The sequence below is a fragment of the Manis pentadactyla genome, chromosome X, assembly GCF_030020395.1.
Source record: "Manis pentadactyla isolate mManPen7 chromosome X, mManPen7.hap1, whole genome shotgun sequence".
NCBI lineage: Eukaryota > Metazoa > Chordata > Mammalia > Pholidota > Manidae > Manis > Manis pentadactyla.
Genome location: NC_080038.1, coordinates 5,924,044 through 5,939,392, shown reverse-complemented (window position 1 = coordinate 5,939,392; position 15,349 = coordinate 5,924,044). Strand labels below are relative to the sequence as shown.

Here is a 15,349-nt window from a genome sequence, read left to right as displayed (position 1 = left end):
TATAACAAATGACCGTGAACTTGGATGGCATAAAACAACCAAAATTTATTCTCCGGCAGTTCTGGAGGCCAGAAACCTGAAATCCAGGTGTGAGTAGGGCCGTGCTCCCTCCAAAGGCACTAGGAGAGGATCCCTCCATGCCTCTTGGAACCTTCTGGTGGTTCCAGGCAGCTCGTGGTGCTCCTTGGCTTGGAGCAGCAGCACTGTGGCCTCCTCCCTGGGGGTGTCTGTGTCTTTCCAGATCTCCTCCTTATAGGGACACCAATCATTGGGTTAGGGGCTGCCCTACTTCAGTATGAACTCACTTTAACTTGATTATATCAGCTAAGACCCTGTTTCCAAACAAAGTCATATTCCCAGACAGCAGCGGTTAGGACTTGGATGCATATTCTGGGGGCGATGCAGTGCAGCCCACCACAGCTGGGTATTAAATGCATCTTGGTTGTCAGATATGTTCCCATGAAACTGACCAGCGATTGGGATCACAAATCGAGAGTGTGCAGGCCTCAATGACAGCAAGGGCAGGTTGGGGGACCCAGATCTTTCTAACCCTCTGCTTAGAATATATTCGTTTTTGGCCATGATCTCCAGGGAACGTTTTGAGCCTTGTTGATTAAACAGCCTTGTAAATAATAGTGAAAAGCATAATGGTTTCTTTATTGTAGGGTAAAGTGAATATGTATTGTAAGAGTAAACAGATGAACACAATGAAATGATCCATGTGCTATATTTTATTTTTATGATGTGGTGGCATTTGATGTTTACAACAATAAGAAAGAATTCTTTCTCTTCAGTAAAAAAAAAAAATTACCTGTGTTTTATGGGGAAATCTTACAAATGCTTTATGGATTGGGTGATTATTTCATTCAATTTCAACTAGTTACTTCTTAAAGCATTAGTGTCTGGTTTCCATTATGGCCTTTGTGATTTCAGAATAACTGTCTTGTACCTAATGCAATGTTAGTATGACTTGAACTTACAAAATGCTATTTGTCCTAACATGTAAAATTATATTCTATAATGTTCGGTGATTTCATGTGCTACATAGATGTGTCATTCAAGAAAGACACATGGATTTACAAGTGGACTTTATTTTTAAAAATTAGATATTTAGTTGAGATAATAGGCTCTTAAATAAAGCTATTACTGAATTGATTGTAACAGACTTGCAAATGGACACAGACATACCTTGTGGAAGTTACTCAGCAAGGAGTAAGGAATAGTCATTCCTTTCACTGTTGTTTCTCTACAAATCCTTTGGAATGGAAAGAAATGTTTGTGAGTAAATTTGGCATTTGGGAAATTTATTCTAGACAAAAATTAAAGAAAATCAATTGAGTAGAAAAATAATACAAGCAGTATCTGTTTCTCTATGTGTTATTACTAATATTCTCAAAGCATAATTTTGTGTATGTATAGGGAAAAAATAGTATACGTAGCATTCAGTACTGTCCATGCTTTCAGGTATCCACCGGGGGTGTTGGAACATGCACCTCGTGCATTAGGGGGGACTACTGTACTTTGGAATTTCAGTGAATCAGGGAATTTCTTCCAGCTGGGGGCTAGGGGAACCTGCCTTCAGGAGTGGGTAACACTGGGCATATGGAGATATGGGAAAGGCACGGCTTGTGGGGCAAACTGAGGTATGGGGATGGTAAAATGAAGGGTGTATGTATGCAAAGCAAGTAGTTAATTCTGTAGAAAAGGAAGGTGTGCGAGGGTGGTTAAGTAACAGGCAGCTTTGGAGAAATGAGAGCTGGGTGGGCTTTTGATACTGCATCTGAATCTCAGCTTTATTTTGTCTTGGAGGTTTAGCAAGGGTTCAAGAAACACAAAGACCTGGGTAATTTTCACAGGACAGTTGGCATCCCTAACTCATTTCAACAAATATTTTTGGTTATTGGAAAAATAATATGGATATCTTAATGCAGAACAATTGCAAGTCCAGGAGCAAACACCACAGCACTAGTAAACTCCAAAAAGGTAGCGGAATTTGTTATGCACCAGTGTGAAAGTCCTTTAAATCAATGCAGAGAAAAAGAATTTCCTGGTTCACATCCTAGGTTCCTAGACTGTATTTTTTCCTTTTCCTCTTCCTGAAGGTGTCCTTGTATTTGGGCATGAGCATGCCTGGGGAAAAGAATCCGGGGCCAGCTGCAGCTAAAAAGCTCAAAGCACAGAGGCAGCGCTCAATTGTTGTGAATGAAATCAATGAATTCCCAACAATCCTGAGGAAATGCCACATCCGTCTCAGTCCACACCTCCTTCCTGGGATTCACTTCTGCTTTTATTACGAATGAAAAGGGTTTGAAGGTCCCCCCTATCCCCATTGTTTCATAACTTGTTTTTAGAACAAGGGTAAGCAAATGAAATGGCTTTCTGAGAGTAAGTCGGGAACGTTTTCAGTAGAGGACAGAGGGGGTGTAGGCCACGGCAGCTTAGGGCTCAGGAGGGGGGCTCATTGGAAGAGCAGATGAGGTTGACTCCCAGAAGACGTTTGTGTGATCTGCTGGTGGAATTCTAAAAATGGATGGCTTTATAGCCACTGGCTTTGTTTTCTTCAGGAGAGGAATACAGAAGAAGATTCCCTTGGGATGGGTTTAGAGTAGTTATATCTGAGGTGTGGGACTTGCCCAGGAGAAGTGAGCAAAATTGGGGTCAGCTCAGAACTTAACATCTCCAGGTCACAGATGGGCAATCGCTCCTCAACACCTCGTCCTTCTCTCTCTTTTCTTTTCCAAACCAGGGGACCTCATTTATTAGCTAAGCAAATACTTATAATTGCTGACGTATATCAAGTTCCCCACACGTTCTGAGAATCAGGTTCCTTCACAAGGAACGTAACACCTGGACACAGTAGGTTTGGGAAATAACAGTTGATCAGTAACTAAATCCACGGTTGAGATGGTAAAGAAAAACTGCAAACCATAGCAGTATGGAGAAGGCAGAGGCTCAGCTCACCTCACCGCCCTTGCCCAGGCTTCTCCCAGAAGGCCATTCTCGGGGCCAGCATCCCATCAGAGTCCTGCAGTTTGCCCCCCTGGCTTACCTTGCCTTCTTTGTACTTACTTTTAAAAAAATTCCTTTTGCCATTGTTTCTCACACAAAGTTCTTCATCAGTTCTTTCTCTTTTAATGGGAAGTTTGCTCTCTTACTGGCTTCCTGAGTTTTTCCAGTGCTGGGTGACATGTGGAGTGACAAGCTAGTTGTGGGTAAATTAAGTGCCATTTAATTCAGTTTTTGCTGGGCTCTGTAAACTGAGACAGAAGAGGGTGATGTGATGTGTTACAGTAGCTTGTAAGAAATGGTAAAAATTAATTTGAGAAAACAGATGGGGCTCTATAAAAGACTTGTTCAGTCATTCACAAAGCCCTAAAAGCATTCTGTTGTAAACTTTGAAATAAGGAAAAAAATTGCTGAGTTACAAAGAAAGATGAAACTTTATGTCTAAATTAATGTTGTTCTGCAGTCTTATGTCAAAGCATTCTCTCTATGGAAACCTTGGCAGTTGCTTCATCTAGAGCCGTTGGGTAAAGACCAGCACCCAAACACCGTACCTGCTGTTTGTGTCTTGTGGACAATGTCTGGTCTTGGATCCCATGTATCCTGCTTAGGGGCTGGTTTGATTGTCCAAAGTCATGATCCATTGTCACTTGCAGACAAGGGTTAGATTCCCACCCCATCTGAGCCCTCATGAGAATGCTCTCAGGGTATAATTAGAGTCGAATCTGGGCCTCATTAAACCACATCAGGCAACCCACAGTCATCTGTGGCTCTCTGTGTGAACAGCTCTGGAATGATGGTTATGTGATAGTGCAAACATGGTGGCATTCAGAAACTGGATTATGACAAGCCACTGTGGCAAAGGCCCATCTCCCAAGTTCAGGTCCTTAAGATTCCCAGGACAAAGGAGAAAAGGAACTCTCCACAGAGCTTCATGTTCTCTGGAGAAGAGTCAGTTTTTGACTACTGCATGTGTACACTGGCTGTGTATCTACTTCACCAAGTTTGCTAAAATTCACAGCTCATGAAGCAAACAGCTTTTCTCAATGGAGATTAAATTTAACTGTTCAGTAAAGTAGTATGTAACACATACTTGAATGTCTCCCCATAGATTCTATGCTCTTGCCTTAAAAAAAAAACTGATTCATAAAGGGCACTGGATCCTATTACCTTCTTAGGTATACTCATGAGGAATAGTGAGATGACATCAGTAGAAAGTCTTCCAGTCTTCTCTTATTTTGGAATAAGAGGTTAATCTTATGAATGAATTAATGAATATAAGGCTTAGTTAGTTTGGTATTACTTTCAGAATAATCTTGCCAAGTTTCAGCTTTGAAACTTTTTTAAAAACATGATCCAAACCTTTCAGCATCTGCTAATCTTCCCAGTTTGGATGGGATGAACTGTTGTGTCATACTCAGAATCCTGCCAGGTGGCTTGCGTTGGGGTATGATCACACTGCGTGCCTCTGAAGACAATCCCTCTGACATGTTTGAATGAATACTGCAGATTTCCACAGCTAATACTTAGATGTGAAATAATTGGCCTTAATTAGGGGGCCAATAGATGAGCAGTAGGAGTGAAGAGAGAAGACATGGTTTTACTGATGTATCTCAATGTGGCTTCTCCCTATGACACAGGAATTCTTTATCATGTCTCCCTTACACTCTTCCACACACAACCTCCTTGCCTTGAAAAGTTCAGGTGCTTGACTAGAGCAGCAGGGATGTTTCTGGTATGATAGAAAGAATAGTAAGAATGGGTTGGGCACATTTTTTAAGTGGCCATTGTAGTTCTGTTACAGAAGACTGGAAAACCTGGACTGGATCACTGACAGAAGAACCAAGCAGCACTCGGAGGTCTTGGAGGGCAGAGGTTTATTCCACACCAGTGGGCTCAGAGGACAGTGATCTCCAAAGGTCTGAGCCCCAAGTACAGCAGGGCCATGCCTTTTATACACTTACTGTAATGTTAGGGGGAAATCAGCACCCAGGAACCGTTGCAGTGGGAGCTATTAGGTCACTATAGGTGTATTCAGGATGCTAGTTATATTTTAATCCATTTCTGTAAAGGTTACCCGGGTGCCGTATTATAAACTAATGGGCTTCCATGACTATGATCAACAAGCTGTTCCACGCCACTGAGTCCCGGTGGGGGGGAAATACATTGTTACATTGTTTCAACCCCAAGCACCCAAGCACCTTGTGATTCCTCTACATTCCGGAAGCCTTAACAGAAAGCCTGTTTCCTTGGCCTCCTTGGCTTCCCACCACACCTACCCAGAGGGGGAGGGATTCGAGAACTTTCTGAGTATTTCCTCATCAGTTCTAACTCAGCTCACACGACATGGTGGCAGTCGGATGGGTCCAAGGAAGAGTCAGAGATGTGAAAGGAATGATCTCAGGTGAGCAGGTGACTGTCAGGTAGAAGGTCAGGTCCCCTTATTGCTCCTGTGCATGCCATTCAGAGACCAGCATGACCCCAGCCATCAATCCGTGGTTTTGTCACTGAGCCAAGCTCTTTTGTTTCTGGGTCTTAATATCTAGTTTAAATTATTTTTCTCAATAAATGAATATAAAATTGTTTTTTGTGATAAGCTGAAATTTTCTCTGAATATAATATAATTACAGAGTGTGCGAGAAAAGGGACTCATCATTGCTTACCTTCAGTTGGCTTGTATTTTTAATTGCTCAGTGTTGTAGGGAAAACTGAGGAGCTTTGTTTCAATTTTTAAATTCCCCAGCAAAGTAACTGAGTCATGCATATAAAATGTTCATTAACAAGAGCGCAATTGTAGCACTGGTTATTTTTGTTTGAAACAGAAATACGAAATTTTAAATTTAGCTCCTTAACATGCCTGCAGCTACCACTGAATGTAAGAAGCTTTCAGTGAGAAGCAACACAAATAAAGACTTTTACAACCAAGTGAAGTGACTTCCCAGCTGAGGAATTTATGATAGAGCTTTCACTATGGTTTTAAAACTGTTTTTTTTTCACTAGATAGAGCATCAGATTCATATGTATTAGGTGATGAAAACTATCATCATAACCTAATTCTCTGATCAGGCAAGCTCAGTATTGGGCTGTGATGAGTTCGAGGAAGCCTTCCATCTATTCAGGCAGGGAAGATGGTGCCTGGCGCATCTTTGCAGGTATTAGAAAGAAGTGATGACTGTGTCAAGTGGTTACCGTTCCACAAGGCAGAGCCTGCAGTATAGGGAAAGCTAGCGTGGTGGGACTTGGAGAAATGTACGTGGCAAACAGTAATGACCACTTGACAAGCTCCTACTCTCACTTACTGACTTAATTATCCTAAGAGCTTTTTGAGGTAAATGGTATTCGGATAACCATAGAAATGTGACTTGGAGCCAGATGTAACAAGAATCATCCGGTAAAGAAATGGATTGAATCCAATCCAGAAGTGAGGCAGCTGGAGGGGTTACTGAACATCAGCTACCCAAACCAGGTGAGAGAGTTGAAAGCGATGGTTAAAAAGTTAGATTCCTAGAGGAATTCTCATGGCAGGAAACAGGCCATCTGCTGGGGAATTGGAAACCTGTCCATCACACCGCAATAGAGGCCCGGTGAGTGTGCGTCTGTGGTGCCAGTAGAGCCAGTGCGCCTCCAGGCCTTGTAAAATTATTTTCAAATCTTTGACCATTGATCCTCAACTTCCTTGAGGTGATCAATTTACTGCCTTCAGTAAGTAAAGTTCCTTTTTCATCTTTCCCAAAACGTTTGAGCTTTATGTATGAAGATGAAGACCTAAATAATATCCATAGAATCAATATTTTGTTATAATTTAGGACTAAAACATATGTTTGTATTTTAAGGGTTTGTAGCACTTAAGAAAATATGACATATTACAGAAATTTGACAAGTTAGCTTTGAGATTCCAATTTGAGACCTGTAATTTATTTTAGACCTGTGACCTAAAGTTGAAAGCGTAAAATGATTTGTTTCAATTGAGTTCTGGAATGTTCAAAAGAACTTGAGTTTCTCCACATTTGTAAGTTTAATTTATTAGATTCCCAGGAGCTACTTAAGGACCTGGGAAGATTTACTTTGTTAGGGTTTTAATTTTATCCTGTTAGGCATTTAAAGTGCTTATAAAGTAAATTGAATAGGTTACGTTTATAAATGCAATTTAAAATGTTGCAGGAGTTTGGTGATAAAAATCTAAACAATGATTACTCACATGGGTAAGAATCAACTGGAAGGAGGGGCGTGAGCATACTTTCTGGGGTCATAGAAATACAGTTGACCCTTGGACAACACAGGTTTCAACTGCACAGGTCTACTTACACTTGGATTTTTTTCAGTAATCACATTGGAAAATTTCTTGGAGCTTTGCTACCATTTGAAAAAACATTTTCTTTTCTCTAGCTTGCTTCATTGGAAGAATACAGTGTATAATACATGTAACAAACAAAATATGTGTTAATTGACTGTTTATGTTATTGGTAAGGCTTCCAGTCAACAGTAGGCTATTAGTAGTTAAGTTTTGGGGGAGTCCAAGGTTGCACGTGGATTTTCGACTGTGGGGGGGGGGCACATCTAGATCCCGAGTGGTTCAAGGGTCAACTGTATTTCATATCTTGGTTAAGCTGTCGGTCATGTTGGATATCATAATCCACTGAATTGTCCCCTAAGATTTATGCATTTCCCTGTATATAAATTTTACCTCAATTTTTTAAAATGTCGAGGAACTCAACTGATTTCTAGATGGAGTTGACGGTTTTAATAGAGTGAATCTGTTCAACTTGCAATAATCAAACATTGATAAAAGGACCCCCTAAGAGAGATTATTCTTAGTTTTATAAGACTTCTTGGATTTATGTACAGAATAATGAGATTCATAATTTGAATTTACAAGCTTAAGGAGAGCTACATAATGATTTGTTGATACAGATACAATCCTTGGGCAAACATCCTCATGGTCTTTAAGTGCATGTCTATTTCCTTCCTAGTTGATCAGACTCTTTGGGCCTCAGGCCACTTTCTTTTCCTCGCATCTCCTGCATGTAGCACACAGCCCCTGACTATTGAGAAAATGGGACTCTCCCAGAGAGACCTGCTGCCTACTTCTGTCTTCCCTCTTTCACTGTGCATTTGTGCAGGTCAGCATGTCAGATAAGTTCTCATGACCTAAAGAGCAGAAAGGGCCCTTCTTGAGAATACCATATACAGAACAGTGTTTCTATGATGGTAGATGTCAGCAGCCACATATCCCTGGAGGCAGTAGTGGGGCAGGTGAGCACACGAGGAGCTCCACCGAGCATGAGGGATCAGTCACTGGCTGAGGGCTAAGAGCATGGGTCTGGGCTGGCAGGGGAAGTCAAGATGAGAGAGCTGTCCCTTGGGTCACTGCCAGACTCTTAAGGGAAGTCACAGTGGGTCTTCTCCAGCCCCTCATTGTAAACCTATCCCTTTCTGTAATATTTGCTAGGATACCCTCTCTATCCCTTCTGGTTTATAAAAGAAAAAATGACCAGATAGCTACTTTGAATCAAATTGGGGAAAACACTCTTGAACAGTTGCACATGTGTAGGAATACTCAGCCTAGGTGTGAAGATGGCTTATAGGGGGACATTTTCAGTATCAAACCCTCTTGACACACACACACACACACATGCACACACACACACACTGAAAATGATCAGCTGACATCACCTTTCCTCTTCCAAACCAGGTTAGATTCACTTTTCCCTGTCCTTTTGGCAAAGCCCATCTTGTTCAGTGACAGTGCTCTCCCGACTTCCCTCCCACTGCCCTTGTGACTTGGACCAGCACCACTGCCATAGTTTCAGAAGGAAACCCTAGGAGAGCGGGTAAGCACGGATAGCTTCAAAGAGAGATGGTGCAGGCCCACTAGGTCAAAGAGACAAAGGCAGTCAATTAGAAGAAGGTGAGGTCAAGGAAATATACCCCCAAAATTCTGCCTCCCAGTTCACCCTTTTGCCTTTTGATCTGTGTGAGATCAGCCATAGCTAGCTCTCTGCAACTGACCCTGACAGGGCCCTTCCCAAGGGGAAGTAAGATACAACTGGCCCTGGTGTTTCTCCCTGCATTCCCATGTAACCAGTTCAAGATGCCCGCCCCCAACCTGGTGTTGGGATGGCCCTTAGCCCGCGGCTGGCCGACAGACATGCTCGGGGCCTCCTGAGGTTCCCAGCAACCTTCTGGCCCACTCCGAGCGCTGGAGACCAGTCCCACTTCCGTATTTGGCAGCAGACCTTTCCCAGCCACTCACAAACACCAACTGCCCCATTTCTGAAGCCCTCTGGAACCACACCAGCCAACTGAAATACCATCAGAGCCATGTATATATATATACCATTTAAAATTTCCAAGTAATCATATTTTTAAAAAAGTAAAAACAAATAATAAACAAAGCAAGTAAAAACAGATTTTACTAGTACATTTTATTTGACCTGATATATTCAAAACATTATCATTTCAACGTGTAATCAATACAAAAATGATCAGTGTAGGCGTTTCATACAGCACATCTCAGTTCAGACAAGCCACATGCAAGTGCTCAAAAACCACAGTGGCTACTGGCTGCCATACTGGAGCACATGGCTCTAGAACTTCTGTAACCCATAGTTTCACAGTTAATTATGTGTGCAATTGGCGTGTTTGCCAATTGTTCTCTAGTGGAGTCATTCTCTCTAGAGGGCAAAGTTCTGTTTTTAGCACAGGACCCCGTGTGGTGCTCTGCACACTGTGGGCACTCAGCAAGTCCCTGCAATTGCTTCATGCATTATCACTGTATTGTCAGGTAGATACATGGGAAACCTCCTTCTCACTGGAGAAGAAATGAGAGCCTCCTCATTTCCTCTCACTTCCCTTCCTTCACTACTGACACTATTGCCAAGATCTCTGAAAACCAGTAGCTTTAGCTACATATACTTTAAGTGGAGAGAGCAGTAAAACTGGGAGCTCAGAGCAGGGGCTACATCGAAAGTGTGGTTTGCTGGCAGATCCATAATACGTAGTGAATTAAGATGTGCGTGGTCCCCACATTTATAAATAGGGCTTGCAAGGAGAGAGTGTTGGCTTATTTATCTTTGGTGCGAAGTGTTTCTTTTTTTCAGTATGTCATCTGAAAATGATGATGCCAAAGAGATGATATCCTAAAGGAAGGTGGTTTCTTTCATATCTCTGACAGCCTCGATCTAATCTTAAGGGAAGAATGGGTGCCTAGGTAACCAACGCTAACAAGTGCCCTTAATCAGAGACCACATGCACACGTTAACGGAGAGTCAGGCTCTGGCTACTTAAACAAAGGCTTGCTTTAATTTTTTCAGACTGAAGTATTTTTTCCTTCTGTTTTTCATGAAATGGGCTTAAAGAATTCCTCTTGTTTGTGGTCTCGAAAAAAATTAGAACTCTGTCCATCAGGTCCGCCCTTAAGGGTTCTATTAAACACTAAGAAGGCTTTGTTTTTGGTGATCAAATTAAAGCAAGTAGTGTTTCCATTACCTGGCAGAGTGCCGCCTCCCCACCACCCCCTGAGCCTGACAAGTGTAAACAGAGCATTCTGTCAACCAGTTAGGAAGGTGAGAGGGCAACATCTGTCAGATTTGTATATAGAAATATAGTTGACCTTTCAGATAATGGAGGGAGGGAAGGAGAGGGGGACTTCTTCATGTAGTCCCTAATTCAGCTTCTTAAAAATTCAGTTTTACTGCAGAAAACTGTACATATTGAGGCTTAATGCTCTGAAACCATTGTTTTAGAAAGGCAATAAACATTTTACAATGAGTTGAAATGGTGGAAAAATGAGGGGTCTCTAGATAAAGAAATCCATGTATTTCAGTCTGACTCACTAGACTTCATGTTTTCGTTCCCAGGTGTCATTGCCTGCCCTTGTTCAGAGTTAGACCCATTTATGGTCAGTTACACTGAATGTTTGTGAGTAGACTGAGGCCCCAAAGTTACGAATGACCAAAGTCAGGATAGAAAGCACTGTCAGATGCGAACTCTTGTTCAGCACTGCAATTTGTTGTAAGTCATTTGAGCTATAGGAACAAACCTGACGGACGACACCCGTGCCCTTTGACCTCCACTGGAGCTCTTAAGAAAAGTCCAGATTGTAGTGCCCTGTAATGTAGGCACGCCTGTCTGTAACTGCCAGTGCCATGCCTGTAGAGCCCACCCCATGTCCCCGGGCCTGGGGGCTTCCAGCTGAAAGCCGCTCAGACTCTGGGGGCTTTTTCTGCTGCCTCTGTCCGCCCCCTAATTCCAGAAGGGAGTTAATTCCTCCCTCTCCTCCCCCAGCAGACTTCAACCAGCCACCGATGGAGACATTGGGGAACTAAGCCTCTTCCTCCCCATCAGCTGGAGAGTTCTGCACCCTTTCCCAGAGCTACCCATTGGGATTAATCTCCTGATGCCCACAGTGGTCTTGGTATGGCGCATCTTCCTGACGCTGTGCCTTTCCCTGTCTCACTTCCCCGCCCCCTGCTGGTGTTTCCTGGCAGCCCCAAGCACCTCCATCCTAGTCTCCAGCCCTGCTTGGAGAACAGAACAACAGACCTCCTCTAAATGGGTGATGATAGAACAGATCCCTTTTCCCCAGTGTGACCATAGCTCACATGTTCAATTTCCCTAAACTCAACTCACTTTCACTGTATTGTAATAAACGGGAATATGAAACATGGGGCATCAAAGCCATTTAAAAACTGGTCTACCAGCCCCTGCTGGTATTCTAGAGTGTCAGGCCAGATATTTCATAGATATTACATACGGATGCATCAGAAAGACAGAACAAAGCTTAACATTTTCCAGGTGTACATCCAAGTGCAAGTCTTATCAGTGATCTAATCAAGCATATTTCACTCACTGTAAGAAATACCAAAGCGCAGGGATCCAGTCCTCGTTCTCCATAGCTTTGCAGGGGAGCAGATGGCATCTGTACTTAGTAACTCAAGCCTGAATAGGAGTCCAACTTTGTATTTTTCCAGTACATTGCTGTTCAGCAATCATGGAACAACTAAAGAATGCTACTTAATGAGAAATGACATGTGAGATTGAAAATGAGTAATGGAAGGTCGTGGGATAGAAGCTTCCTCTTTCCATTAGAAATGACTTCCTTTCCCTGAAGCATACTCTCTCTGTCCTCCTTGGCACTCAGTTAACCATCCTATTCTGTAAGTTATTTTTCAACTTCTGACCACAACGTTTAAAGGCTGATTTTTGCCAGATTCATTTGTTGAAAATTACCTAATAGAAAGTACCATGTTTCAGAAACTTTATGAAAAAGACTGGATAGAAACAAGTGTCCGTAACAGGTTAATAGATTTTTTTTTTCATTCTGTGTGCCCAGCCCAAACGGAAGGGTGTGGGGCATTTGTTTCATAAAGTGTGTAGTTAATAAGAGAAAGGAAGGGAGGAGTTTATTGTTTTTGAATTAATTATGAGCAACACCTTCCATTCTGCTTCTTCATTTTGGAACTGCTTTGAACAGCTACCAGTTAAAAACATAAAGGAAAGTCTGTGGCTTCAAAGTCACAGGTGTAAGATTGAAGTCAGCTGCACGTACTCTGAGAGGAACGTCATCGGGAAGAGCAGCATTTGTAACTGTGATGGAAGTCGGCAGCGCATCACGGGGAAAGAACTGCAAATGCTTTCATTTTCAAATTGAAATCCTGTGAATTCAGTAATTGCAACTCTTCATGCCTTGAAGGAAAAAAACTAATATTGATCTATTAAATACTATCGGCCAGCACCTATCATTTGCCAGATAGTTTACAGATATTTGCATTGAAAGTATACAAATGAGGAAACATTCTCACAAAAATTCAACACATTTTTCATACCACAGCTTTTTGACTCAAAAGTTCATGATCTTTTCCTCTATGCAAGAGGTTGGCAAACTAGGACCCTAGGGCCAAATCTGACTCATCACCTGTTTTTGTAAATAAAGCTTTATTGGAACACAGCCATGCCATTTGATTACATAATGTCAATGGCTGCTTTCATACTATGGCAGCAGGGCTGAGTAGTTACAAAAGAGACCATACGGGTCACAAAGCCGAAATACTTACTGTCTAGCCCTTTACAGCAAAGCTTCCCCACTCTGCGTCGTGGGAGACCCCTCTGCTCTCCCCTTCCCACTCCCCACCCATTGCATCAGGAGGGAGCCTTTCAGGAATGCATTTGGGATTTGAAAGTAATTCCTAAAACGCTAGAGTTAGTCCTCATGTTACGGCTTCCAAAGCCATTGTTTCAGTGAAAGATGGATGTGGATAAAAGTTCTGATTCATGCTAGAAAGTCCTGGGTAATCTGTCAGCACAGGCTGCTGGTCCTAGAACGTGTCGTATTGCTTCTGTATGGACATTCCAGATAAACAGAGTTTCTTAATAGTGATAGTTACCATTTATTAAGTAATTATTGTGGGCCAGCTATTTTCAGTGGCTTTCCATGTATTCGTTCATTTAGTTCGCACCACAGCCCACCGCAGGCGTTCTCTACCTTGGCGCTAGTGCCGTTCCACAGGTAAGTTCTCTGTTGTGGTGGAGGCTGTCCTGAGTATTCTTGAGTGTTTAGCATCATCTCTGGCCTCTGCCCACTAGGTTTCAATGGCACTCTAACCACCCCCCCCACCCCCTACATCTCCCACAGTTGTGACAACTGAAAATGTCTCCAGCCATTGCCAGTGTCCCCTGGGGAAACACCTGGTTTACCAGGTAAGAGCTGGTGTTTTCTTTGTGGTTGAAGCAAATACCCAAGAGCCTACGACTAATAATAAGGAAGACCTGGCATTCAGTCTGAGGAAGACCTCCTCAGGATCCTGTATTCTGAACTCCTGCCTCCTCTAGCCCTTGTTCACTAAATTATTTCACCTTATTTGACTATTTGCTTCACTGAAAAGTTAACAACAGCAGCATCTTGGATAGGCATGTGGTGTGTGTTCCTCTTGGGAGGAAAATTCATTTCTGTGAAGCTTCAGAGTTTCAGGCGTTAGCAGTGGCATCTTTGCCCGACAGTTTTATTGTATTGTTACTGATGTGTTTCATTTATTAAGAAGACTTAGTGCCCAGCTCACCACAGTGTGGGGCCATTTTTAATGGCATCTCGCTTCCTTATCTAACATTCAAGCTTATAATCATAGAAACCTTAAGAAAAGAAGCGTTATCATGATGTTCCAGGGAGCTATTTTTTGATCCCATAGCAGAAACAGAGCAAAATCCCTCCTGGATAATTAATTGATATGTGGAAGTGGTCTGCTCTGGGCCAAGTCGTTTTCCACCACATGTAGCTTCTATCCATGCCATCACTACTGTTACTTCTCACCAAAAGCACTTTATGAGATGATTCCATTTTTTACTTTTCTGGAAAGCCTTTCCTGGGATTTAAAAAGTTCTGGTTGAAAATGTTCAATATTAAATGAGCATATTAAATCTTAAAAAATATTGTCCTATAATCCAGTTTCTCCTCCAAAGACAGGGACCCTGGGGACGTGGCCATTCTTTCTCTCATCTATTTGAGCTAGGTCCACAAGCATTTGACTTTGGTGTGAGAGAGTTTCAGGGTGAAAATTACGTATAAACATATTAGATGAATTACAGTCATACAGTCTGTTCTTACCCAATTCTCCTTGGCTCGGTTTTATATACAAACTCAAGTATTAGAGTCCCTTTCATTGTTCCTTCTGGCAGCTCTAACTTCTGCCCCAGGGTCTGGAATGTTCAGCCCAGCTGCCTTTGGCAGTAAAGCCCAGGCACCCTCAGATCCACATAGTTCTCTTCGCACCTGGGCAGCAGTCCAGCCCACCGCAGGGCGCAGCACCCCCTTGCACACAGTTGCTCTGGACCCTCATCTTCCTGGCCACATGATCAGCTTATCTGCAGCTCACTTGTGTTTCAATTGCTCCAGGTCCTGGGCAGGTTGGGCCAATGGGACGGGGACTCTCCTGGGCTCTGGAATTCAGAGCCAATGATGGCCCTGGAGTTGTGTAATGCTAGGGCCCCTGTTTCCTCAACACCCTAAAATAAAATTTCTTTCTCCCAGCACATCAGGGTTACCCTCTCCTAAATCACTTCCGTGCTTGCATTTGCATATGAATAGGAAATGACCTATCACGTCAGCACATCCTTTGCACAGGAGAACTTTGAGGGTTTTATCCTGAAACTCGAGAGATGGCTAACTCATTTCAACAAAGCACTGCAAAATGAGAAAATGAGCATTTCTAAAATGCATATTAGCCCAATTTCACCTATGAGAAATGACCAGATATTTTTCCCCACTGATGTTTGCTTCTAAGAATTCCATAAAATGTTTCTAAAGGTGGTAAGGCCACACGTGTCTGAAATCTCCTGATGTTTATACTCTGCC

General features: G+C 42.6%; 1 protein-coding gene across 6 annotated transcripts in view; it reads left to right on the top strand.

Moving 5' to 3' along the window:
• MID1 (midline 1) overlaps positions 1 to 15,349 on the top strand; it is a 338,498-nt gene that overhangs the window by 270,750 nt on the left and 52,399 nt on the right. The window lies entirely within an intron of this gene.